We start from the raw sequence: 26,272 nt of genomic DNA, 5'->3' as shown, positions 1-26,272 counted from the left end.
CAGGGTCTCTATGGGTCAGAACCAACTCGATGGCACTTAACAACAACAACAACAATGTGATGATTGGAGTCCTGGTGTGGCACTGTGGGATAAGCACTTGGCTACAAGGTCGATTGGAAGAGTCAGAACCAATTCGACAGCATTTAGCAACAAGAGCAAAAACAGTGTGATTGCTGGAACTGCAGTTGCCTTCACAGGGCCAGACCAAATGATTTTGCGGGCCTTATATGGTTTGCTATTTTGCGGGCCTTAGCGTAGTGGTTACGAATCGGGCTGCAAGCCTTCAGGTCAGCGGTTTGAAACTACCAGCTGCTCCGTGGGAGAAAGATGAGGCTTTCTACTCCCGTAAAGATTTACACCCTCGGAAACCCTGTACAGGGTCGCTATGGGTCGAAACCAACTCGACGGCACTTAACAACAACAATAACAACATATGGTTTGCAGGCTAGATGTTCCCCACCCCTGGTATGGGGAGACTTCAAAAGTTTGTGAAAATTTTTCCATTATCCTTTTGTTTCAATACTGTGAGCAATTTATTGAATACAGCCAAGTTGATTAACCAAATTTTCTCACACTGTTTTCGGTCACAACTTAATGCTATCACCAGCCTACTGTTAAGTACATACATCTTTCCTACCCATAGATGTATATTGGAAATTGACAAATTCTCCATTATCTTTTAATTCCACTTTTCCATGAATTGGTTGAAGCCCCCTGGTGTGTACCTTACAATTTTAATATATTAGGCTTTACAGGGTTTGGCTTATAACTAAGGGTTGTATATAAGTTGGATCTTAGTAACCCAGGGTCTTCCTATACTTTGCCCTGACCTCATCTGTATAACCTGCTTTCCGTTTCCTGTTGGAGTGCCTTTCCTGTACTTTTCTGGGTGATGCTGCTTATTAATATCATATCTACTCACAGTACATATTTTCTGTTACACTAATTTTGGGCATTTTTTGTTTTGTTTTGATTTGCACATTTAGGCTTTTAACAGCAGCTAACAGTCACAATCCTGTTATGTCGTTGTAGGATAAACACTGGCCTGCTAATCACAATGTTGGTGGTTCAAAACCACCACCTTCTCCTCAAAAACACTGTACAAGGTCACTGTGAGTCCAAACTGAGTGAATGGCACTTAACAACAACAACTACAGAAGTTTTGGGACATAGCTAGAGAGTGGCAGAGCTGGAACTGGAAATGAGGGGGCTCTGATCTAAAGCTTGTCCCTGTTATAATATACACCTTTTCACTTGTTTTTGTTTTCTTTGTTGCTTTCAGTGAAAAGCCCTAGCTTCCTTGTCTTGTTAGGGATTTACAGTTTGCAAAGAGTTTAAGATGACAGTTATTAAATGATTTGAAGAAACCATTTCAAGGTCTGATCTTTGATGACAATGTGATTGATTTATTGATCTGATAAATTCCACTTGTGTTCAGCTATTGAGAAATTATTCCATAAAAGCAGAAATCTTAGAGTACTTAAGAATGTTTTCCATAACTTTCCAGTCTCCTCAGAAGTTGTTAGGAAACAGAAAAGATTTCACCTTACTGATTACCCTTTGGTTTTGATTTTCCCTGGAATTTGCCTTTATTTCATTTTGCATAGCAGAGATTCAGTCAACATCCTGTGGAGGCAGACATGAACTTGGAATAACCTGGGTTTGCAGTTCCTTTGACCCTGACTGCTTACTGGGAGTCAGGCTGTTATGCCACATAGTTGAATGTCCTCTCCCCGCCTGTGGCTAGAACTGACTCATGTTGTGTAAAGTGGAAGGATACTGCAGGCTCCATCCCACAGTACAGACTCCAAAAGAATACCAAAGAAAGAGGCCAATTAAAAGATGAAATTGTGGCTTTGAGTTTTAATCTTTTCATCTGCTTATCCTGAATGACCTCCAAGCCTCATCAACAAGAGGGAACAGTAGAGCCTGTGGAATATTTACTTCGACGTGTCCTATGGAAACATACTCAGTACCGCATGTCTCGGTAACAGTGTGCCCATGTCAATAACGTGCACACACATATTCCAGAGGAAATGATGAAACTGTGTAAAAATGCTCTGGCCTAGCGCATCCATGCATACACTGTGCATGTCTCTGACATTTCCAGAATTGCATTTAGGTTTCACACATCCTTATTAAGTACTCTGAAAATGTTACTTTTGATTATGTTTATATAATACAGGTTTAAGTCATGGTCAGAGAGTCATTGATCAAGTTTAGTTGTAGCCCAATGATTAGAAAAGAAACTATTTATATTTGGCTTTGGGGCAGTTTGTATAGGGACCTGAGAGCAGTGGAGATCCAGGTAGCTGATCTGTGTCCAGATCTGTGCCCAGGTCCTTCATACTGGAGACCGGTGGAGGGTCTAGTGAGAGGCTGCCGGTGAGACTCCCACAGCCAGAGCATAGCTGGTCCCATGGCAGGCAGGACCGTTGCCCAGGCAAGCTCGGCTCTAGCATGTGATTCTGGGGCGTAGGGCAGTGTCGGTACAGGTATACATTGTCTCAGTTCCCACAGGCCCCCGAGTAGCCAGTTGGACCCATCTCATACAAGGGAGGGCTATGTGACTCTTGACTGCCTGTGGCTCTTATGCTTGTGTCATGGTGTCCATGCAGGGGGGATTTCAAATGGCCAAATGTGATGACCAGGCAACTCTGTGGTAGAATGCATGTAGTGGAGTGGCCTCTCAGCCTGGGGAATGAAGAACCACACACCTCCTGTGCTTGGGCTGGCTGCCCTAATGAGGGCTACTTCCAGGAGGAAAAGGTAGTTTGCAGGGACTGCTGTAGACTCTTGAGGGTCTGCTGCTGGGACCCATACCTCCAGGTCAACAAGCACCAAGAGGAAGACTTCACATTAAATCTGTTGATCAGAAAAAACAAGAAAGCCATCAAGTGTAAAACACAACGTTGATATAGTATGCTTATGAAAATGACGTGCAGAGGTCGTGCTGCATGAACAGTGTTTTAATATGTGCATTATTCTGTATATGAAATAATGATCAATAAAGAATAAAAGGACTCCTCATTCATATCAGTTCCCTGAGAAATGAGACCCTACGCATTTGTCTTTACCTTTTATCCTCTGAAAGAGATAAAAGGAGTCTGTGGGGAGTACAAAAAGTGCTTTGCTGCTAACCAAAAGACACTTTGAAGAGGTACCTAGGAAGTAAGACCTAGTGAGCTATGGAAGGATTCAGCCACTGGAAACCCTAGGGAACATGGTTCTACTCTGAGTTACCGGGAGTCAGAATCGACTTGATGGCGACTTGCTTTTAAGAGCTAAAATGTATTGGAGTTGGCTTTTTCTGAGAGAATTTCAGATATGCCCGACTAATGGAATATGTAGAAGGGGTCTAGGCAAACTTTGTGGAAACAATATCTGGAAATGTAATCCTTAAGTGAGACCTGGAGAAAACTTGGACGGATGGTATGTATGTGGGCATGGTGAGTCATGTGATAGGGGAAGAGGGGGCACACTGCAGATTCTTCCTACATTAAATGGTGTTATCCTCATCCTGGATTTTAGAATTAGTCTCTTTCCAGAATATGGGAAGGCTTGACTGTATTAGCATCTGCTACTTCAGAAGAATTATCAGGCTGTCCTGTCAGGTCAGTTTCCTTAGGAAAAGAGTGGATCATTTTCAAGAGAAGAGACTTAGGAAGGTTCCGGAAGGCACAGTACAATTTGGAAGAAAGATCCAGCAGGGGACACAGCCTCTGGACCACAAGAGGGCAGCATTCATCTAACAAATGTTTATTGAACCCTGAATATTAGAGTACCACTGCCTATCTGTCAGTTTGTCCCACTGTGGTGGCTTGCGTGTTGCTGTGATGATGGAAGCTATGCCACCAATATTTTTAGCACCAGCAGGGTCACCCATGGTGGACAGGTTTCAACTGAGCTTCCAGACTAAGACAGACTAGGAAGGAGAGGCAAACCACTTCAGAATGTTATGAATATGAATAGCAGTGGAACACTGTCAGATAGCACCAGAATATTTAATATTGAAATATGATAAATAGATGGACTTAAGCTTGACAATGATTGTGAGGTTGGCACAGGACTAGGCAGTGTTTCATTCTTGTGCGTAGGGTCGCTAGGAGTCAGACCGACTTGAGGACACCTAACAACAACCACCACAACAACACTGAGAATTATGGGATAGGAGGGGAGCCTTTGAAGTGAAGACTACTTTGTATTGCTTTTATAAGAGATCTTCAAAAGGTTTGTGGAAAAATTCCATTTTTTTAAATCCCATTTTTCCATATACCTTTTGAAGCATCCCCATGTATTTTGCCCTCTTTTCTCTACTTGGTTAATATCAATAAAATGTGATTTTTCTCTCAAGTTGTTTTTTTCCCCCTTCCACAACATTAGTGAAATGTGCATATATGTAGTACTTGTCCTACTTTCTTTTCTTTTTTATATTGAAATATATGAGAGACATTAACAAAGCTCATGGAAAATTTGGATGAAAAGATAATGGAATTTTTCCATGGATTCTTTGGAGTCCTCTCATATTTGAAGATTGGTGAAATTACTTGTACTATGTGATTTGAAATGAATATCTGTACTTCATCCCAGTAAAGATTCAATAACTTTTATAACATTACATGATTTGAATCATTTGTAAAGATAGTATCAGTTGAGGCTATCTCGACACTTAGCATATCCATTATAAAAAAAATACCAATTTTAAGGACTAACTTCTGGAATAATGTTAAACTGAGTATAAAAAACTCCTTGGCTATGCTATACCAAGTGGATGAAAACTGAACTTGATTGTTATCTACGTCTGTTGTTGTTGTTAAGTGCTGCTGAGTCGATTCAGACTCATAGCAACTCTGTGTAGGATTTCCAAAGAGGCTGGTGTGTTTGAACCGCCTGCCTTGTGGTTCAAACAGTGCTTATCCTACAGTGCCACACCAAGAATCCTGTCTAGCTTTAGGTCTATGTAAATACACCTTGAGAGTTTTTTTATTTTCTTGTATGAATTATAGATTTCTTTTCCAAATAACAAGAAGTTCCATTTCATTCACTTCAATAAAGATAAACTTCATAGAAAAGGAAAAAAAGATATGATGAACAACTCCAAATTGTATGCCCTCCCCCCCCCTACTTTTCTGACACATTCAATATAGCAGGAACATTTTTTGCTTCTGTAAGTTGAGCAGTTGGAGGTTCTGGTGTGGTACGTACGTAAAGCACTGGACTGCTAATCATAAAATTGTAAACCCTGTAGAGTATCACTGTGAATCTGAACTGACTCATGGTACTTAACAGAACAAGGAGTTCTGGTGATGCAGAGTTGATCTGCTAACCTACCTATACACCAGTGGTTTGAACCCAGCAGCCACTCTGTGGGAGAAGGATGAGGCATAAAGGTTTACAGCCTCAGAACCCTAAGGAGCAGTTCTCCTCTGCCCTGTAATGTCCACGCCAATGTCTGTTTGCTGTGGCCATGTTCCACCGTTCAGCAACCTGGTCTGTGTGCTTTTCAAGTCCTGACTTACCAACTTGTTTTTCTTCAAACCTATCATTGACTCCAAAATACTGAGCATGCTTTCCACTGGGCTCCCCTGAGGATTATTCACAATGCGCTGCCCCCTCATTCTTTAATTGATTTTTTCTGGAGTGTTCCTCCCCTGAATCTTGAAGTTGAGGTTTTCTGTTTGGAATCTTTTTAAATGTAATTTTTGAAACTAATTCCACATATTTAAGGAGATTCCAGGGATTGAGGGGGGGGGGTGGTTCTTTATATGCATTTACATTTGCCTCTCTTTCCATGTGTGGTCTACCTGTAGCGAAGCCTGACATTTCTGCATTTCTAATGAACTAATCTTATTTCTCTTTTTGTTAATTAAAGTTTCATCTTCAGAATTCAACTCAACTCACTTTTCTTTATGCCAGAAAGTAGCAGCCAACTCTACCTTTTTCTTAAGGTTAAGGCTGCAGGAGGGTGGCTCTGGAAAGGTACATCTTTCCTTTAGCTGAAAGCACACCTGGAGCTTAGGAATTCTGGCAGCAGATGGACATGACAGTCTCACAGAGGGATCGATTCCTTTTTGGGCACAGCTTGGAACCTTTGGTCCTAGTATATGATTTCTAGCCTCTTGACATTTCCATGAATTGCATTTCTTTTCCAGAACACAGCAATTGTAAAGATAACCTGTTTCCTATGGAGATTCCTCTCTCTCACTTTGACTGGGGTAGAGCAGAGGGACCGTATTCCACTGAAGGACTGAGAAAACTGCATGCCTTATGCCTGCTCGCCCCCCCCCCCACTCCTTGTTCCGTGCAAGTCCCTCCAGACTGTCACCTGAAGTCCAACCACCCACTTTATTTTGTTTTGCTTTTTTTTTTTTAAAGTTTTTATTGTGAATTATGTGGTAGTTTACATGGGAGAACACCAGCTTGCATTCATCCTATTGTGTATTGTTTCATTGCAATGATTATAATCCCCTCCATGCATCATCAAACAACCAAAGGGTATACCCCTCAAGTCTGCCCCTAGCCATCAGCACACAGGCCCTCTTCCTCCCTGCCAACTTTATTTTTTGTTTTGCCCTATAGTTGCAAGTTCCTCCACGGCATTCTCTATTTTGTGCATAATATTTGAAACTATCCCAGCACTAGGTTTAGCTCTAATATATATGAATGAATAAATGAAAGCACTTTAAAACTTGTCAATGACAGCTGCTGATAAATTTTTCTGTAAAATTGCAAGTTGTCAGAAATGGACTAGAATGCATAAAGATCAATATCTGAGGCATTAGTGAATTAAAAAGAACATACATCAGTCATTAAGAATCACATCATCATATAGCTTACTATGCCAGGAATGACAAATTGGAGAAGAATGGTGTCTCAATCATCATCACAAAGAACATATCAAGATATATTTTGAAGTACAATGCTGTCTGTGATAAGATAATATCCATACGTCTACAAGGAAGATCAGCTAATACAACTATTATTCAAATTTATCCACCAACCACCAGATCCAATGCTGAAGAAATCTACCAATTTCTTCAATCTGAAATTGATTGAACATGCAATCAAAATGTATTGAAAATTGTTGGTAATTGGAATGTGAAAGGTAGAAACAAAGAAGAGGGATCAGTAGTTAGAAAGTGTGGCCTTGTGATAGAAATGATGCTGGAGATCACATGATGGAATTTTGTAAGACCAATAGCTTACTCATGGCAAATACTTTTTTTCAATAACATAAATGTGGACCTCCTCAGATGAAATATATTGTTGTTGTTAAGTGCCATCAAGTTGGTTTCGACTCATAACGACCCTCTGAGGAACAGCTTGTGGGTTTGAAGTACCGACCTTGTGATTTCATAGTCCAGTACTGATCCTACAGTGCCACATCAGAAGTCCAGATGGCATATACAGGAATTAAATGAATTACATCTGTGGGAAAAGATGATGGAAAAACTCAAATCAATATCATCAGCAAAAATAAGGCTGGGGCCAACTGTGGAAAAAACCATGAATTGCACGTATGTAATTTCAGGCTAAAGCTGAAGAAAATGGAAACAAGTCCATGAGAGCCAAAATAAGACCTTGGACATAGTCCACCTGAATTTAGAAACTAACTCAAGAACAGATTTGATGCATTAGACACTGATGACGGAAGAACAGAGGAGTTGTGTGTAATGACATCAAGAACACAAAAAGAAACAACACACTCTGCCCCCCCCCCCACAAAAATATTTTTTCTGTAAATGGCCAGATAGTAAGTATATTTTGGACATTATGGACTATCAGTCTGTGTTATGACTACTCAGCTCAGCGCATTATAGTGCAGAAACTAATCTGCAAACAAATTGACGAGGCTGAATTAGTAAAAATCTATTTATAAAAACAGGCCACATGCCAGTTTAGACCCACAGGCCATAGGCCATCCATGGATTAGGAAGTGTTTCCATCAAATCAGTTTATAAAGTTATTGTGTAGTTCCTATTGCTTTTAGCAGGATGCTGAGCATATATGCAGAGAAGCATACAAACACTTGTTGAGTAGATGGAGGAACATTTAGTTCTGTTGTCAGATTATAATCTCAACTTCCTTTTCTTTTTCTTTAAGGAAGTTTTCAGAAAATCTGTGAGGGCGCATCTATATGTTGTACTTACAAATACATCTTTAAAAAAATACAGTTAAGATGGAGATTTAGTTTTAATAAGTGGAAAACTGTGTTAAGCCCCATTGGAGTTTTCTTTAAATAAAACTGGAAATGTTCTTTAAGCCAAACTATGTCTGAGAAATGTACTTTTTAAAAAGCTTTAAACAATTACGGTTTTGCTTCAGGTGATGTGAATGTAACCAAAAGATATCTCTGTTTATAGACCAGTGACCTAATGTTTAAAGTATTGTTTATTTCATGCATGTTCTGGGTGTGTTCAGTTTCAATTTCAAAATGCAGAATACTTTATCAAAAGAAAAAATGCAGGATTTGTGGGTTCTGGACCTGACTTAGAATGACAAGTTATTTGCTGTAAATACAATATGGGAATGTTTAATATGCCAAGGACATTTGTGCAACTAGCTACACATCATGTGTCCAAGATGAAGGAGGTTCAGTCACACTTCTGGGTGCTCTGGCTTCCCGGCCAGGCTCCATGCTTCCTCACAAACCTTTCCACTTTACTCTTTGGAAAATTGTTCCATGAGGAGCCCATCAATTTTTACCCCTTTTCTTAAACCTTAAAGTGAACCCAGTTTTCTCTTTTGCCTGGGATACGGGTGTTGTTAATTGCAACACTTTCCTCAAGATTATACTGATCTTGCATTTAAACCTCTTTGACACTGTAGAATAAGCACTGGACTGCTAACAACAAGGTCAGTGGTTCAAACCCACAAGCCACTCCTTGGTAACCCTATACAGGCTTGCTGTAAGTTGGAATTGACTCAATGGCATTGGTTTTTGTTTTTGTTTTTGTTTTTTTTTGGTGTATGTGTGGGTATGGTTTTTGGTATTCATTGAAGAAAAAGAGCCCTGGTGGCCCTGTAGGGTAAGCCTTGGACAGCTAACCGCAAGGTCGGCAGTTCAAATCCACTAATGACTCCATAGGAGAAAGAGGAGGCTTTCTGCTCCTGTAATGATTTATAGTCTCAGAAACCCTACGCAGTGTTGCTATGAGCTGGAATCAAGTCTGTGGCAGTGGGTGGGAGTCCCTAGGTCATGTAAGTGGTTAAAGTGCTCAGTCAGAGTTTACCCAGAGGCACCTCAGAAGAAAGAACTGGTAACTTCATAGAATCAGTCACGGAAAACCCCGTAGAGCACAGTGCTACCCTGACTTCAAGTTAATGGCAACTGGTTCTGTTTGTTTCTTCATTGATGACTTGAGCACCTGGCTCACTGTCTTTCCCCCCCTTCTAACCCTGCCATCCTGTCTGGAGTCAATGAAGACCTGTGAATTCTGAAACCACACAAGCCCATGGCTTCCACTTCCAGTCTAGCCCCTTTCTTTGATGACATCATTAAATATCAGCATCTGGCTGTGACCGGTTCTTTCAAGTTCAGCTACACCTGCATGGCAGATGATCTTGGTCAACACCTCCTTCTTTCTTAGCAGCTTCCTGCACTCCTGTATCCCACCTGCTAAGTTAGTCTGTGCAGTCTAATATGGGGCCACTTTTTTGATAAGATTAACTTTATTGACCTCTGACATCTGCTCAGCCAAACCCAGCTTGTTGGCAGTCTCCTTGACTCTCCTTGGTCTGTCTTAGTTCCTGGTGGTCCTAGTTCTGTGGAGTGAGCCACAGCCCACAGACATCAGCCAGGTCTGGTCATTAGTGATCTTTGTATCTCCCTTACCAAGGAGTTTATGTATCTATGGCCCGCAGGGATGTCACAGTTCCCCAAATTCCCGTCAGCTACCGCACGACCCTGCATGCATGGTTACAATTTCCTCATGTTCCTTCTGGGTTCTCCAGTCAAGTTTTAGGCTCTTTCAATCTAGAGACTCATTTCATGTTGTGTTGTTGTTGTTAAATGCCATGGAGTTAGCTCCGACTCAGCAACCCTGTATCAGATTTCCAAGGAGCACATTGAGGGTTTGAACTGCTGACCTTGTGGTTATTAAATGATTGTGACTTCTCAAACAATGAATCTTGGAGAATAGTCCCTTTCAAGGAGAGTTAAGTCATTTTATCATTGCTTCTGTAGAAGCCAGGTCATCTGGGTGACCTTCAGTCTTTGAATGGATGGTAAAAGGCAGTCTTCTAGGGAATGTGAAGCAACTCTGAAGCATCCTGGTTGGTTTAGACAGGGTGTAACAGAGCACAGTGCATGCTGTTGTGTAAATCAGTCTTTTCATTGTGACTCGTAAGAATATGTTGTTACAGGAGTTGGAACTTTGCTCAGTAAATCACACTGAGGTACTAGGAAGTGGCATGTATGGGTCTCAATCAATAACTTTAGATATCATTTGGGTTACGTGCTTGGATGGTGAATTATCTTGCCTTTTGTGGTAGAACAATTGCCTGGAGTATCAGATATGATTAAAAACATGTAACATTGGTATGGATGATGGAGACCATCATCAGCAGCATCCAAAGCACTTATTAAAGAGCCCCTTTTTGAGAAATGTACAAATACCGATGAGTAAATAATGAAGGCAGGTTTAAGACTTTCTATGTCACATTGACATTTGTTCTATTATTAGCCTGCTTCTAGAATATAGGCTTTCATTGTGTGGCCATTAAGGATTTCATCAAAATTTCATATTGCCTGGGTGACTCACCATTCATTGTCTGTAGCTGCCATCTGGCTCTGCTTTGGGCTGGGTGATATTTATTTCATGGGGCCCCCACAGTCTGCTTCCTTTCCTTTACTGAACCTGTTTACCTTTTCCTCCCTTTTTGTTCTATCTTCTGACTCTGATCTGCCTTCCAGGACATATGCTCATTGCCCTTTTCCTTTGTTGTTGTTATGTGCATGTTGGGCCTCCCCCTCCCCACCCCCAGGCATTTTGAGGTCTCTCTTGTCCTGCCCGGAGCCTACACTGGTTTTTGCAGTGCACTTGTCATCTGATCTGTGACTCTGGTTCTGAATTGTGGCCCAAAGGGCTTGGGTGGCCAGGGCAGAGAGGCCACTGGTGAAGCTAGTTTTACTTCACACCTCCTTGTACTTTTCCTGGCTGCCTTCTCTGGATAAAGGGCAGCTCTCTTGTCTTGTTGGACCTTAGGGAACTCACCTCTTTTGCAATTCAAAATCTCATTTTCTGAACTCTCTGGGCTCTTTAGTCTCTGAATTTCAGTAAACACTTTCCATGTACCTCTAACAACTGATTTGTATTAACCTCTTGGGCTTTAGAAGAATTAACAACAACAACAACAACAACAAAAAATATATATGTGTCATTGTTAAGTGCTGTTGAGTCCGTTCTGACTCATCGGACCCTGTATAGGGTTTCCTAGGAGTGGCTGGTGAGTTTGAATCTTTGACCTTGTGGCTCTGGTGCCACACCAGGACCCCAGTAGTTATCGTACAGCGCCACCAGGATATGAGTTGGAACAGACTTTATGGTACTTAACAACTCCTGTTGTGGTGCTGTGGAATAAAGCATATGACCACAAAGTCAGTTTGAACTACAAGGTTGGCAGTTCAAACCCATCAGCTGCTCCTCAGAAGCCGTATACTGGGTGACTATGAGTCAGAACTACTCTACTCAAAAGGCATTTAGCAACAACAGGACAGGCTTAAGGTTCATTCCTTTGCTTTGAGTGTGGGAAACTGGAGGAAGGTTGGTATCCTGATTTAAGTAGGTGAGTTAGTTTGGGGATTTGTGCACTAGGTTTGAGTTACTGTCAGGGTATTTATGGGGGAATCTCAACAGAGAACTCCGACTGTGAGACTGACGGAAGGAACAGAGCTGTAAGCTGAAATTCTCCTTGAATAAACAATGTTTAGAAGGTGGAAGGAAGAGCACCAGCAAGTACAAGGACATAGAATTTGAAGGAAGGAGTGGTTGGCAGGTCAAGCCACAGGGTTTCAGGGGAAGGTGAAGTAATCATCTGTGAAAAAATTTCCAGATTAACCCATGCTCTCTTGCCTCACACCCAATCTGTCACACCCAAACTACTTTCTGCTGGAATCCTTCTCAGTTCTGCTAAATGTTCAGGCCCATCTCTCCCATTTGCTAAGGTTGCTTGTCTGCCCATAATGATCTCCCTTCTGAACTCTAGTTCTAAGCTTGAAGAAGAGAAGCCATGTGTAATCTACACTCATGAGCCGCACAGAACCCAGACTCATGGCCTCCCTGGTGCTCTGTTCAATGATGGATGTATCATTAGTGTATAGAGAGAAATCTTACAAGACTCTCACAACCTCACTAAAGTACATAATGTGTGGCTAGACATTTTCTATGTCAAAAGTTTACCTTCTCCAAAAATGTAGATTGTTCCATTTTTAGTGGTAGAAAGTTGCTTCATGTTGTTGTTGTTAAGTGCTGTCGAGTCAATTCCGACCCATAGCGATTCTGTATAGGGTTTATAAGGAGCAGCTGGTGAGCTTGAACTACCAACTTTACTGTTCAAATGACTTTGCGGTCTGATGCATTAGCCCACCACACCATACAGATCAGATTTTGGACTTTAATGTGCAGAATTTTCTATGAAAAGTCTCAAAATCTATCTGAATGTTCCAAAGCCAGTTTTGTAGAAATCTATCAGAAGCTCTTAGAGAATTAATAAAGGCACCAGACTATTAGTGTTATGTAAAATTCTTTGTTTCTTTTTTCTAAGCGTAACTTGGGTAGTGTTTTTAATTTTGAAATGAGCTTTTTTTTTTTAAGTTTTTATTGTGACTTGAGTGATAGTTTTGTTTACATGGGAGAACATTGGTTTTACAATCAATCATCATTTCATTGCAATGATTACAATCTCTTACGTGCATTATCATTAAGCAGGATTTGCTTGTATTCCATCTGTTTTTGTTTTTGAGGGGGAATATACACAAAAACACTCGGGAATATATAATAGTTTAAACAACCAAAGGGGTCATTCTGCAATTCTTCCTCCTGGCCACCAGCACCTGGCTGCCAGCACACTGCCTTTCTCTTTCCATGAGTCCAGAGTCCTCAGCTGCTCACTGTCTCCATGTCCTCATCTCTGCCTTCATCTCTGTTGTCGCTGCTTCTCTGGATAAGGTCTCACATTCTGTTCGTGCTCTTCTCTATTGATGGCCCTAGGGTCCTCTGTTCCTGGACTCTAAGAGTAACTACTTCCCCATTTTTGTTACAACACATATACTTTTACAGTTGTTGTTGTTGTTAAGTGCCATCGAGTCGGTTCCGACCCATAGCGACCCTGTACAGGGTTTCCGAGGGTGTAAATCTTTACGGGAGTAGAAAGCCTTATCTTTCTCCCGCGGAGCGGCTGGTAGTTTCGGACTGCTGACCTTAAGGTTCGCAGTTGTTGTTGTTGTTAAGTGCCATCGAGTCGGGTCAAGGTTCGCAGTAGTGACAGCCAAAATTAGTCATGAAATGAGCTGTTCTTCCTGTATTTTTATGCATTTGGTTTTAGCCCTTAGAAATGGCGGAGGTCCTTGTCCTGTGGCTGCACTTTGTACCACTGTCATACATAACTGTACCAGCAGGTGGCAGTAGAGAACAGGAAATTCATGCTTGTTTTCCTTAGATTTCCTATACAGAATCCAACAAGCATTTCATTTATACGCTGTTGAGTAAGTTTTGACTCAGAGACCCTGTATAGAGTTTTATTTTAAAACTTTTTATTGTAAATTGAGTGAAAGTTTACAGACAAGATTATCAGTTTTACATTCAACAAATCATATGCGTGGTTTCATGTTAGTGCTCCCCTCCATGTAACAGCAGTTATCCTGCTTCCTCACTATGGTTCCTCTTTCCATTCCATTCCACCCATCCCTTCTTAACTTTGTCCTTAGGTGAATGTCGCCATTTTAATTTGAACATTCCAAGGTGAGCATACCTTACTAGTGTTGTTGTTCCCCCATATACATATCTACTTTGCTGTTGTTGTTATGTGCCGTGGAGTCGGTTCCGACTCATAACAACCCAGCATAGGATTTCCGAGGCTGTCCATCTTTACGGGAGCAGAAAGCCTCATCTTTCTCCTGCGGAACAGCTGGTAGTTTCGAACTGCTGACCATGAGATCAGCAGCCCGATTCGTAACCACTCCGCTACCAGAGCTTCTTCCATATCCCCTACTTGGCTGAAAATTGGGCCATGAGGGTATGTTCCTTTCCAGACCTGAAGGGCCATAGTCTCAGGTTTCTCTGATCTCTTTCTGACCTTAGTAAGCCTGGTCTTTATTTTATTACTATTATTTTTTTAAAATAATTTTGAGTTTTGTTCCACACATTCTGCTTCTCTATCAGGGGCTCTCTTAATGTGATCCCTTTTAAAGCAGTTGGTAGTGGTAGCTGAGCACCATCTAATTCTCCTGGACTCAGACTCATGGAGACTGATGTTCACATGTTCCATTAGTCTTTTGGATTGGAGTGATCCATACATGGATCAGTCTTCTGCACATGGAGAGACCAATAGCTGCACCTTAGGCAGCCACTCGTGAGCTTTCAACATCTCAGACACTATTCACCAAAGAAGGATGGAGGACATTGTCTTTGTGGACCATGTTAAGCCAGCTGATAATGATATAGCCTGAGATTGTGGTCCTGAATCCCCCCACCCGCATCCCAGCAACTCATTGCCTTAAGATGTTTGATAATGTCTAAGAAGTTTTCATCATTTTGCCCACTTTATGCTCCACTGCATTCATACTTGTGTTTGTAGGAAAGGTAAAATACCCATGTACAAATATCCTTTTTCAAATCAGAGTTTGATCTATATATCTATAGGTCTATAGATAGATAGATAGATAGATAGATAGATAGATGGATCTGTAGATAATATAAATATAAATGTGTCCCAGTCTTCTCATACCCACTTAACTTGTGCCTCTGTCTATGTATTTACCCATGGAACACTGTTGTGCCTAGGTTGTGTATTTATCTTCCCATTAGCCCTTGCGTATCTCTCTGTGTCTTTATCTATTTTCATTTTTCTGTCCACCTTCCTTTTCTTTTATATTTCTCTCCTCCTTCTTATATATTGTCCTCCCTATCACCAAGTTAACATATGTCTATCCTCTAGCAAGTGAGTTACTTTCCCTTCCCTCTCACCCGTGGTAACCATCAAAGAATGTTTCTTTTAGCATGAAAACCTTTTCTAGAGTTTTTTTTGGTCTTTATCTTATTATTTTTATTTTTTAATGTTTTATTTTGAATTATGTGATAGTTTACACTTTTATAGGACATTAGCTTCACATTGATCCCGTCGTATATCATTTCCTTGCCATGGTTACAATCCCCTCCATGCATCATCACCAATCAAAGGGTATACACTACAAGCCTGCCCCCCCTATACACCCCCCGCCCCCATTGGTCATCAGCACACAGACCCTCTACCTCTCTGGGTCGAAAGTTCCCAGCTATTCCACCTCTCTACATCATCATCTCTGCCTCCATCTCAGGCATCACTGCTTCTCTGGGTAGGGTCCCGCTTTCTGCTCTTCTCCCTTGATGGTCCCAGGGACCTCCGCTCCCAGACTGAAAAGTTAATCACGCCCCTCCTTGCTACAAAATGTCTACCTTTACATTTCCAACCCTCACAATCAGTCCTGATAACAGTTATTCACAATTGTATTGCAAGAGACCTAGCCACATGTCCTTTCATCAGCCCCTCTTAGACAGATTGGATACTACTCAGTGGAGATTCTACCTTCCTCCGCGCCCTCTGGATCTAGGTTCCCCCTTGAAAGCTTGTAAGCCAGTAAATTCTTGCCTTTGTAGCACGCCCCTCTCTCCCTCCACCCCCCTCCCCCCCAATTTTGGGTAGCCAATGTCCAAGTTGCCCATCCCTGCCTACTCTGTGTATGGAAGGGGTGGAAATGATCCTTGTTGTAAAGATTTGTTCCCTCTTTTGAGCTACTGCATCCATAGGTGTAGGTTCTAGAGTTTTCACAGTAGTGGTCTCATACAATATTTGTCCTTTTGTGATTGATTAATTTCACTCAGCCTAATGCCCTCCAGGTTCATCCATGTTCTGAGGTATTTCACAGATTGTTACTCTTCAGTGTTGCAGTGTTCCATTGTGTATATGTACCAAACTCTGTTTATCCATTCTTCTATTGATAGTTCTGTCTCATCTTTTGAACTTTGGTATGCATATATCTACTCATGTCTGGGCTCTAGCCCTTGTGGATATATACCAAGTAGAGGGATTGCTGGTCATATGAACAACTTTTTTTTTTTTTAAGTTTTTCTTGTGAATTGAGTGATAGTTTACATGGGAGAATATCAGCTTTACATTCATCCTATCATATTTCGTTTCATTGCAATGATTACAATCCCTCCATGCATCATCATTCAACAGCATTTGCTTCCAATCCTTCTGTTTTTTTGTTTTTTTGGGGTGTGTACTGAAGCACTTAGGAATATATAACCATTCAAACAACCAAAATACCCTGCATGCCAGCCTTTTTTTTTTTTTAATGGAAGCAGACTGCCTCAACCTCCCCTGTGAAGGGGCTGGCGAGTTTGAACTGCTGACCTTGTGGTTAGTGGCCTAGTGCTTAACCCACAGTGCCACCAACGCCCCTTCCTATGTTGAGGAAATGTCATATGGTTTTCCACTGTGGCTGAACCATTTTCTAGTCCCACTAGCAATGTGGAACCTCAGTCTTGCCACACTCTCGCCAGCATTTGTTGGTTTCTCTTTTTTTGAACTTTGCTAATGAATGCTGGTGTGAGAAGATACCTGATTCCAGTGAGCATTTAGAGATGTGAGGAAATGTGATGATTTAACCGAAAGTTCCTTTTTGTATAGAGAAATCAGTAGTTACCAAACTCCTGGGCACAAATTCCAAATAAGACACTTGTTTGTGGAGTTAGGACTGTTATCATTGAGTGCTGTTGAGTCACTTTTAACTTATAGTGACAGGGCAGATCACCCGGTCTTTCTTCCACAGAACTGCTAGGTGGGTTCAAACTGCCACCCTTTTGGATAACACTGAGCAGCTTTAACTGTTTGGCTACCAGGCTCCTTAGAGGAAAACCATTTTTATCAAAGATCCCTCACCACAAACTCACTGCGGGGACACGTCTACAAAGGCAAGCGGCTGGGTGGCAGTCTGCCTCAGTTGAATTAGGCATAAGCCTTTGAACGTTTTCTTTCCATTTTTTTACTGGTGATTCTACAGGTGATTTCCTTACACACTAAATTCTGAGTTAACAAAAGTGAGTCTGTATTAAACAGCAGGCATTGTCGATACAAAGAAAGCATCCCATGTTATTTCAAAATGACAAGCCTTCCAGGGCCAGGCTGGAAGTACACATGAGCAAGGCAGGGTGGGCATAAGCTGATGGGAGCCAGGGGGCTGCTGCCGCTAACTAACACTGAGTTTTTCCCGGATCAGCCGGTCATTAAGTCAGACCAGTCAGTTGTGGCTATGAGGTAATGCATGCCCAGTGTTGCCAGACCTTTTCTTTGTAAAAGAGTACCTGGAAGTTCTTATCTTTAAGTACATGCTGTGTGGGCCAAGCAAAATACGTCTACAGATTGGAGTCAGCCTAAGGTTGACCGTGGGTGATGTACCTTTAGGAACTCAGACCATAGGGAAGCCACGAGTGTGAACCCCAGTGATGGGAATGTGATGAGTAGACATGAGCTGAGGGTGCAATGGAGCAAAGGGAAACGTCAGCACTGCCAATTTTGTGAAGGTGAATTCTCAAGGCTGCCAACGTATTTTGGGGAAAACCAACTCATTCATTTGTATGGACAGTCTTTTCTTTGTTATCCTAACAGGGAACGTACATATTGTTGTTAGGTGCCATCGAGTTGGCATCGACTCACAGTGACCCTGTCACAACAGAATGAAACACTGACCAGTCCTGTGCCAACCTCACAATTGCTGCTACATGTGAGCCTATCATTGCTGCCACTGTGCCAATCCATCTTGTTAGGGGTCTTCCTCTTTTTTTCTGACCTCCATTTTACCAAACATGATATCATTCTCCAGGGACTGTTCCCTCCTGACAATATGTCCGAGGCATGACAGTCCGAGTTTGTCCATCCTGGCTTCCTGGGAGCATTCTGGCTGTACTGCTTCCAACACAAATTGGTTTGTTCTTTTGGCAATCAGTGGTATTTTTAATATTCTTCTCCAACACTGTAACTCAAATGCATCAATTCTTCTACAGTCTTCCTTATTCATTGTACAACTTTCACATGCATATACGGTTATTTGCTAGTACCATGGCTTGGGCAGGCACACCTTAGTCCTCAAACTGACATCTTTGATCTTGAGCACTTTAAAGAGGTCTTGTTCTGCCAATTTGCCTAATGCAATACATTGCTTGATATTTTGATTATTGCCTCCATCAATGTTGATTGTTGATCCAAGCAAAATGAAGCCTTCATAACTTCAGTCTTCATGTATTTGCATGTTATTTATTATCCAGTGGTGAGGATTATTGTTTCCTTTACATTGAGATGCAACTCATACCAAAGGCTTTTGATCTTCATTAGTGAGTATTTTAAGTCCTCTTTTCTTTCAGTAAGCAAGATTGTGTCATCTGCATATCTCAGGTTGTTAATGAGTTTTCTCCCTATCCTGATGCCACGGTTTTTTTCAGATAATCCATTTTCTCAGCATACAGACTGAATAAGTATGATGAAAGAATACAACCCTGGCACACATGCTTCTTAATTTGAAACCATTTAGTGTTCTGTGGTACTGTTCACACAACTGCCTCTTTGTCTATGTACAGGCTCCTCATGAGCACAATTAAGTGTTCCAGAATACTCAATCTCTGCAGTGTCATAGTCCACATGATCAAAAGCCTTTGCGTAGTCAGTAAAGCATGGGTAAACATCTTTCTGGTATTCTCGGCTTTTAGCCAAGATCCGTCTAACATCAGCAGTGGGGTAGTTCTGCTCTGCACTATGTGGCTCACTGCTGTTGCCAGTGGCTATGGTGTTTTGTTTTGTACATATCAGAAAGGAGTCTTCGGGTGATGCAGATGGTTAAGGCAGTCAGCTACTAACCACAAAATTGGAGATTTGTGTTGCCACTCTCAAGAGTCTTGTGAGAAGAGCCTGGTCATCTACTTCTTTTTGTAGTTGTTAGAACATTTTTTGATCAGAAAACAAATCTTACAACTAATTGCTATACTTTATTTCTAGATCAATCTTTCATCTCTATAGCATGTTCTAATTAAAAGCATTTCTTTCTCTTTGCTCTTAACAGATTCTTCTACGGTTTCATCACATTTTAGCTGCCAAACAATATCTATTTCTGCCCATAATATGGATAATGAATTGAGTCCTCCTTGAATCATTGTTGTATGCTAAGAGGTTTTTAATGTCTGTAGGGAAAAAAAATGAGCTTTCTATTGTGTCATTTGTGATTATTAAAGTTAGGACTATGTGCCAGGCAATTGCATCATTGGGATCTACTTCTGAAAACCCTAGGGAACCCATAGATCTACTCTGACACATCAATCAGAATTCACCTGATGGAGACTGGTTGGTTATGCACTAGAATAGTATGTAAAACTCTTTTCAATGTTTCAGTGTTTACAGCTGCTAAACAAATGATTCCAATCAATTGTCAGATTTTTACTTGGTGTGAAGTATATAGTAAACCAGTACACCCATTTTTCACTTATCAACCTGGTTAGGTTCCAAAGATCAGGTCATTATGCAAAAATGGGCATTATGTGAAAGTGGAGGCTGCCCACATCAGATCACAGAATGCAGGATGACTATAGAATTACATAACTTCCAAATTACGTTATTATGTAACCATCAGACCACTGAGGATCATGGTCTATACAAGTTGACATAAAACCCCAACCATCATTGGTACTCTTGTTTCATACCTTGGTGTCCATTACTGCTAGACATATGTCATTAATGTACAAAATAGTCAGATAGCAGATTTTTTTACAATTGTCGAAAATATAAAATGTTGCATAATAAGCTAGTTGATAAATGAGGAGTAGGTATAATTAGATGTGTCATGGACAAGTCAGCACATCCTCTTTTAGTAGAAAGGAATTGGAAATTTGGTTGAGTTGTTTAAGGCCGTTGGAAAGTATCTAGGAAAAACTTTGTTCCTGCCAGTTAACTGCAGAACATAACTTTCTTTACAATTCTGTTGTTGGGAGTGTAATTAATCCACAAGGGGATGTTAATGGGAGATAGTATAAGCTGGTTTGCTATGGCCTTCTTTGTTATACCTTAAGTGTGTTTATTGCTTTGAAATGATATAATTTAAGTGCATTATGGAGAACCCCCCACCCCCCCACAAAGCAATAAATACACTTGAGAAAACCTAGCGATGTGGAATTGTTTAGATATAATGAAAAGATGACATACTTAAATACAGAAAGATGCAAATATATAAAAGGAAGATATATATCATGATTCAGTATTAAAATATTTCTGACAATGAAGTAGAGAGGCTGAGAATTTCAATGAACAAAATAGGAGCTGTCCCTATAGTATCCTATAAACTTTTTGAGGGGCTTTTAGTGTACAGAAATTACTTTTTAGAAGCGTAGCTTTTTTCTTATTTTGAACATTTTATTGTGTTTTAGGTGAAACTGTACACAACACTGTAGCTTCCCATTCAACAAACTCTACCCACATTGCTCTGTGGCATTGCTGGCTGTGAATGCAATAGGTCAGCACTCTCCACTTGTCCTTCCTGCCTTCCTCATATCCAGTCATCTGGTCTCCCTGCATCTGCTTACCCTCTCATTGCTTTTTGGGCAAATGTTGCTCATTTGGTCTCATATAGTTGATAATTTTAAGGAAAACATTCCTCATGGTGTTTTGTTTTTTTTTTGTAGGCCAGTTTATTATTTGGCTTAAAGGTAGATCTCTGGGAAAGGCTTCAGTTCCAGACTAAAAGGGTATCTTAGGGGTCCAGTCTTAGGGGTTCCTTCAGTCTCTAGCAGTCCAGTAAGTGTAGTCTTTTTATGATTTGTGTTTTGTTCTACATTTTTCTCCCTTTCTAACCAGGACCTTCCATTGTGTCCCTGGCCAGAGTGGTCTTAAATGGCAGGGGGGTGCTGTGGTTACGGTGGACTCGTAGTCCTATGGTTTAGTTGCCTTCGTGAGTCTTTGATTTTCTTCACTCTAATTTTCTGCAGACAGGAGGAGGCCTATAGTCTTATTTTAGATGGTCAGTCATAAACTTTTAAGACTCTAGGTGCTACTCACCAAACTTGGATGTTGAATATTATCTTTATGAATTATGTTTTGCCATTTAATCTGGATGTCCCCTGAGATTATGGTCCTGAGCCTTCAAGTCCAGTAACTCAGTCCCATAAGATGTTTATTATGTCTAGGAAATTTCTATAACTGTGCCACCAAGTCTTCTAGGAGTCCTGGTGTGGCACTGTGGAATAATGCACTGGACCACAAGGTCAGTTGGAACTGCAAGGTCAGAGGTTCAAATTCACCAGCTGCTCCTTGGAAACCCTATACAGGGTCGCTATGGGTCAGAACTGAATCGAAGGCAACAACAGCGGCAGTTCGGTGGCTCAAAATCACCAGCTACTCCTTACCTGATGGAAAACACTGAAATCAAATGGACTACATCTGAGGGAAGAGATGGTGGAAAAGTTGCATATCATCAGCAAAAACAAGGCCAAGTGCAGACTGTGGAACAGACAACCAATTGCTCATGTGCAGTTTCAGCCTGAAACTGAAGAAAATTAAAACAAGTCTATGAGAACCAAAACATGACTTGAATATACACACCTGAATTTAGAGATTGTCTCAAGAACAGATTGATATGTTAGACACTAAAGACTGAAGACCAGAAGAGCTGTGGGATGACAACATAAGAACATAATACAAGAAGAAAACTAAAGATCATTAAACCATATAAACTGTCACATAATTCACAATAAAACATTAAAAAAAAAAAGATCATTAAGAAGACAAGAGGGAAAAGAACAAAATGGATGTTATAAGAGACTTTTTAAAACATTCTCTCTCCAGCACAGAGATGCTAAAGCAAATGGAAGAAATGAGGAAGTAAAAGAGCTGATTGGAAAATTTCAAAGGGCAACTAGAGAAGACAAAGTCAAGTATTATAATGAAGTGTGCAAAGACCTGGAGTTACAAAATCAAAAGGGAAGAATACACTCATCATTTCTTAAGCTGAAAAAAAAAAAAACAGGAAAAAAAATTAGGCCTCAACTTGCAATACTGAAGGATTTTGTGGTCAAATAGTCAATGATGAAGAATGCATCAAAAGAAGTTGAAAAAATTGAGTCACTGTACCAAAAAGAAACTATCAATGTTCAACCATTTCAGGAGGTAGCATATGAACAAGAGCCAATGGTACTAAAGGAAGAAGTCCAAGGTACACTGAAGGCATTGGCAATGAACAAGGCTCCAGGAATTTATGGAATACAAATTGAAATGTTCCACAAATCTCTTCTATGCCAAGAGATTTGGAAGACAGCTTCCTGGCCAACTGATTGGAAGAGATTCATATTTGTGCCCATTCCAAAGAGAGATGACCCAACAAAATGGGAAAATCATTGGAGAATATCTTTAATATCACAAGCAAGTAAAATTTCGCTAAAGACAATTAAAAAAATGGCTGCAAAGCATATAAACAGGGAACTGCCCGAGCTTGCAGCTGGATCCAGATGAGGACGTGGAATGAGGGATATAATTTCTGACGTCAAATGGATCTTGGCTGATAGCAGAGAATGCCAGCAATATGTTTACCTTTGGTTTATTGAGCATGCAAAGGCTTTCTATTGTGTGCATCATGACAAGCTATGGAAATATTGTGGAAGATGGGTATTCCAGAACACTTAATTGTATTCCCAAGGCACCTCTATGTAGACCAAGAGGTAGTCATTTGAACAGAATGGGGGCGGGGGTCACTGAATGGTTTAAAATCATGAAAAGTGTGCACCAGGGTTGTGTTCTTTTACCACACTTATTCAATCTGTATGCTGAGCAAATAATCTGAGAAACTGGATTATATGAAGAATTTGGCACCAGGATTGAAGGAAGACTCATTATCGTTAGCAACCTAGCTATACAGATGATGCATCCTTGCTTGCTGAAAGTGAAGGGGAGTAAAGATACTTACTGTTGAAGATCAAAGACCACACCCTTCTGTATGGGTTGCAGCTCAGTGTAAAGAAAACAAAAATCCTCATCATTGGGCTAAAGAACAACATCCATATAAATGGAGAGAAGATTGAAGTTGCCCAAGACTTTATTTTGCTCAACAATCATGGAAGTAGCAGTCAGGAAATCAAGTGACATATTACAGTAGGCAAATCTGCTGCACAAGATGTCTTAAAAGTGTTGACTAGCAAACATGTCATTTTCAGGTTTGTAGTGCACCTAACGCAAGCCATGGTATTTTCAATCGCCTCATATGCATGTGAAAGTTGGGCAATGAGTAAGGAAGACCATAATAGAATTGATGTGTTTGAGTTATGGTGTTAGAGAAGGATATTAAAAGTACCATGGACTTCCAGAAGAACAAACAAATCTGTTTTGGAGGAAGTACAGCCAGAACGCTCGTTAGAAGTCAGGATAGCAAGACTTGGTGTGTGTCATACTTGGAAGGCACCAGTTCTTGGAAAAGTATATCTTGCTTGGTAAAATGGAGGGACAACATAAAAGAGGAAGATCCCCCCCACCACCCACCACCCGCAAGGAGCTAGATTGGCCCAGTGGCAGTTGTAGTGATGATCTCAAGTGTAGCACCAATTGTGAGGATAGCGCAGGATCAGGCAGTGTTAGCTTCTGTTGGATGTGCGTGGGGTTGCTGTCAGGAAATAAGAATGGATTCAATGGCACCTAATAACAGCAATAACAAACAATTGTAAGTATGAGAGGGTTTCAAAAAGTTCGTGGAAAAATGGAATGAAAAGATAATGGAAAATTTCCACGAACTTTTGGAAGCCCTTGATATCTTTTGTTTCTTAGAAATTCATTACTAAATTGAAGGAAGGTTGACCAGTGAGTACCAGAAGATCTACATTAATATTTATATAAAATAGAGATCCATCAAAGATCATTTTAGGGATGGCTTTGTAACAAATCTGAACTTCCAGCCCTTAATCCAAAACATGCAATGGATCATAAAGTGCATCTTGAGAACATACTTTACCAGGGATGCAACTATCAATTTGAAATTCATATAAAATTAAGTAGTGGCTGCCACCAGTAATACACACTGTTTCCTCAAATGAACGTTTCTCACAATTATGACTCTCACAGTAATTCAGAGGCAGATAAGCAGATAATTTTGGGGACTTGCTGATGTTTGTGTGAGACATTTCTGTAGAAAAGCAACATTGCCTTTTGACTCTTTAGAACCCATGATTACATTAAGCGTTTGAACTATATTTAAGACATTGTGATAATGGGTGCTTACATCTCTTTGTGCCTTGTGTGTTAATTATTTAAAAATCTTGATGTGGGAAAAAAATACTATCAAGACTAGACCTTTGCCAGATGTTTTCGCTGTGGAGTATGTTCTTTATCGTCAGCGACAACGCAAATACCAGTATGAATCTGCATTTATAGACAAAATGTAATTTATTCTCTGGGAGGAGGCTTTGTCATTGTTCACAGAACAAAGCACCCATGTAAAACATCAGCGCCATTCTGTGAGTGATGTTTTCAGTGAATATAACTGACTGCTAATAGGGCCCAGGCTTGTCTTGAATTTTGTATCTTGATGAAACCTGGCACATAAATTGTTGTCAACCCTGGAGCAAACCTTCCTTTCTTCCTTTGGTTTTATTTAGTTCTTTCCACTTGTATTTCACTTTTGGCTTGGTAGTAATTGTGGTTTACTTAAAAAAGAATTTAAGCCTGTAAGCTAAAAGTTGGTTATAGTAAAGGAAAATGGGCCACTTCTCCTCAACTAGAAACCATGTTTAAATTGACTTACTTTTCTTCCTCTTTCCCCTCCCCCCCCAATTTGAGTGTAGCTGTAGGATGATTGAGTGAGAGTTGTGAGTGTTTATAAAGATAGTTGGCTTGTAGTTTTCCAGAGGTACCACAGGGAATTTTGTGTTCTACTATGTCTCCTGCCACCCCCCCACCCCCGCCGCTTGTGAAGACTTGTTGGCTCTTTCCCAGAGAAGGTGAAATAGGACGTGTAATTTAAACTCCCACTCTCAGACAAAGGTCTTAAGGGGGGCAGTTAAAACGGTTAGATTTTTGACCGTGATGAGATTGTTGGATTCTATTTAGGTATCAGTTAGCTGGGCCATTCTCATGACCACTATCTTGGAAGGAAGAGAGTTGGCTTTGGTTTCGTTATCAAGTGATGTTAGTATTGGCAAACATAGTTCTAGTATATTCCTAATATTATGTAGTACACTGCCAAAACAGAGGTTAGTTACATGAGAATTCTTTTCTACTCCTGCGTTGCTTAAGTTCATGTTATTTGCTGAGTATACAATATAGGTTATCCAAGAACATGCTGCCATTCAAAGGGTGTTGACCACATTCTAGAGAAATGCCTAGGGTTCAAATGCCATTATGAATACACATTTTAAAACAAGGTTAGACTTTTAACAAGAAAATTTCGAAAATTATTTCATCTTACCTTTTCTATTCCTAGTGTTTTGCGCCATGCCAGCAATGTGTAGTTAGTTATTAAATGATTTTTGAGTGAGTGAGTCAGTGAGAGTTTTCTTAGTGTCTTAGTTAAAATTAAGACAGGCAATGGGAAGTTCAGTTCTGACACGGTGTTTAACCTGGAAAAATTCATTTAACAAGTCAATTTTTGTTGCTGTTAAAATGCTGTCCATTTGCTTCCGACTCATATCGACCCTGTATGAGGTTTCTGAAGCTTATAAATCTTTGCTGGAGCAGAAAGCCTCATGCTTCTCCCAGGGAGCGACTGGTGGGCTTGAACTGCCAATCCGTGGTTCAAGTCCAGTGCTTATGCCGTGAAGAAACTCAAAACTTTGAAGGTTTCATTCAATAATAATATCTAAAATAGGCCAGTGTATGGAGACCTAGTGTATTAGTTGCCAGGGTGTGGATGCCAGGGAGGGGAAGGAAGGGACACTGAGCTTTTGTGAAGGGTGATGAAAATATTTGGGAACAGATAAGGGAAACACAATTGACACACATACGAAGATTGTTAACATGTCAAGTGTTTTGTTACATAAAAAATCCTGCATCATATCTT

This window comes from Chrysochloris asiatica, unplaced genomic scaffold (assembly GCF_000296735.1).
Source record: "Chrysochloris asiatica unplaced genomic scaffold, ChrAsi1.0 scaffold00005, whole genome shotgun sequence".
Lineage (NCBI taxonomy): Eukaryota > Metazoa > Chordata > Mammalia > Afrosoricida > Chrysochloridae > Chrysochloris > Chrysochloris asiatica.
Note: the sequence above shows the minus strand (reverse complement) of the source record.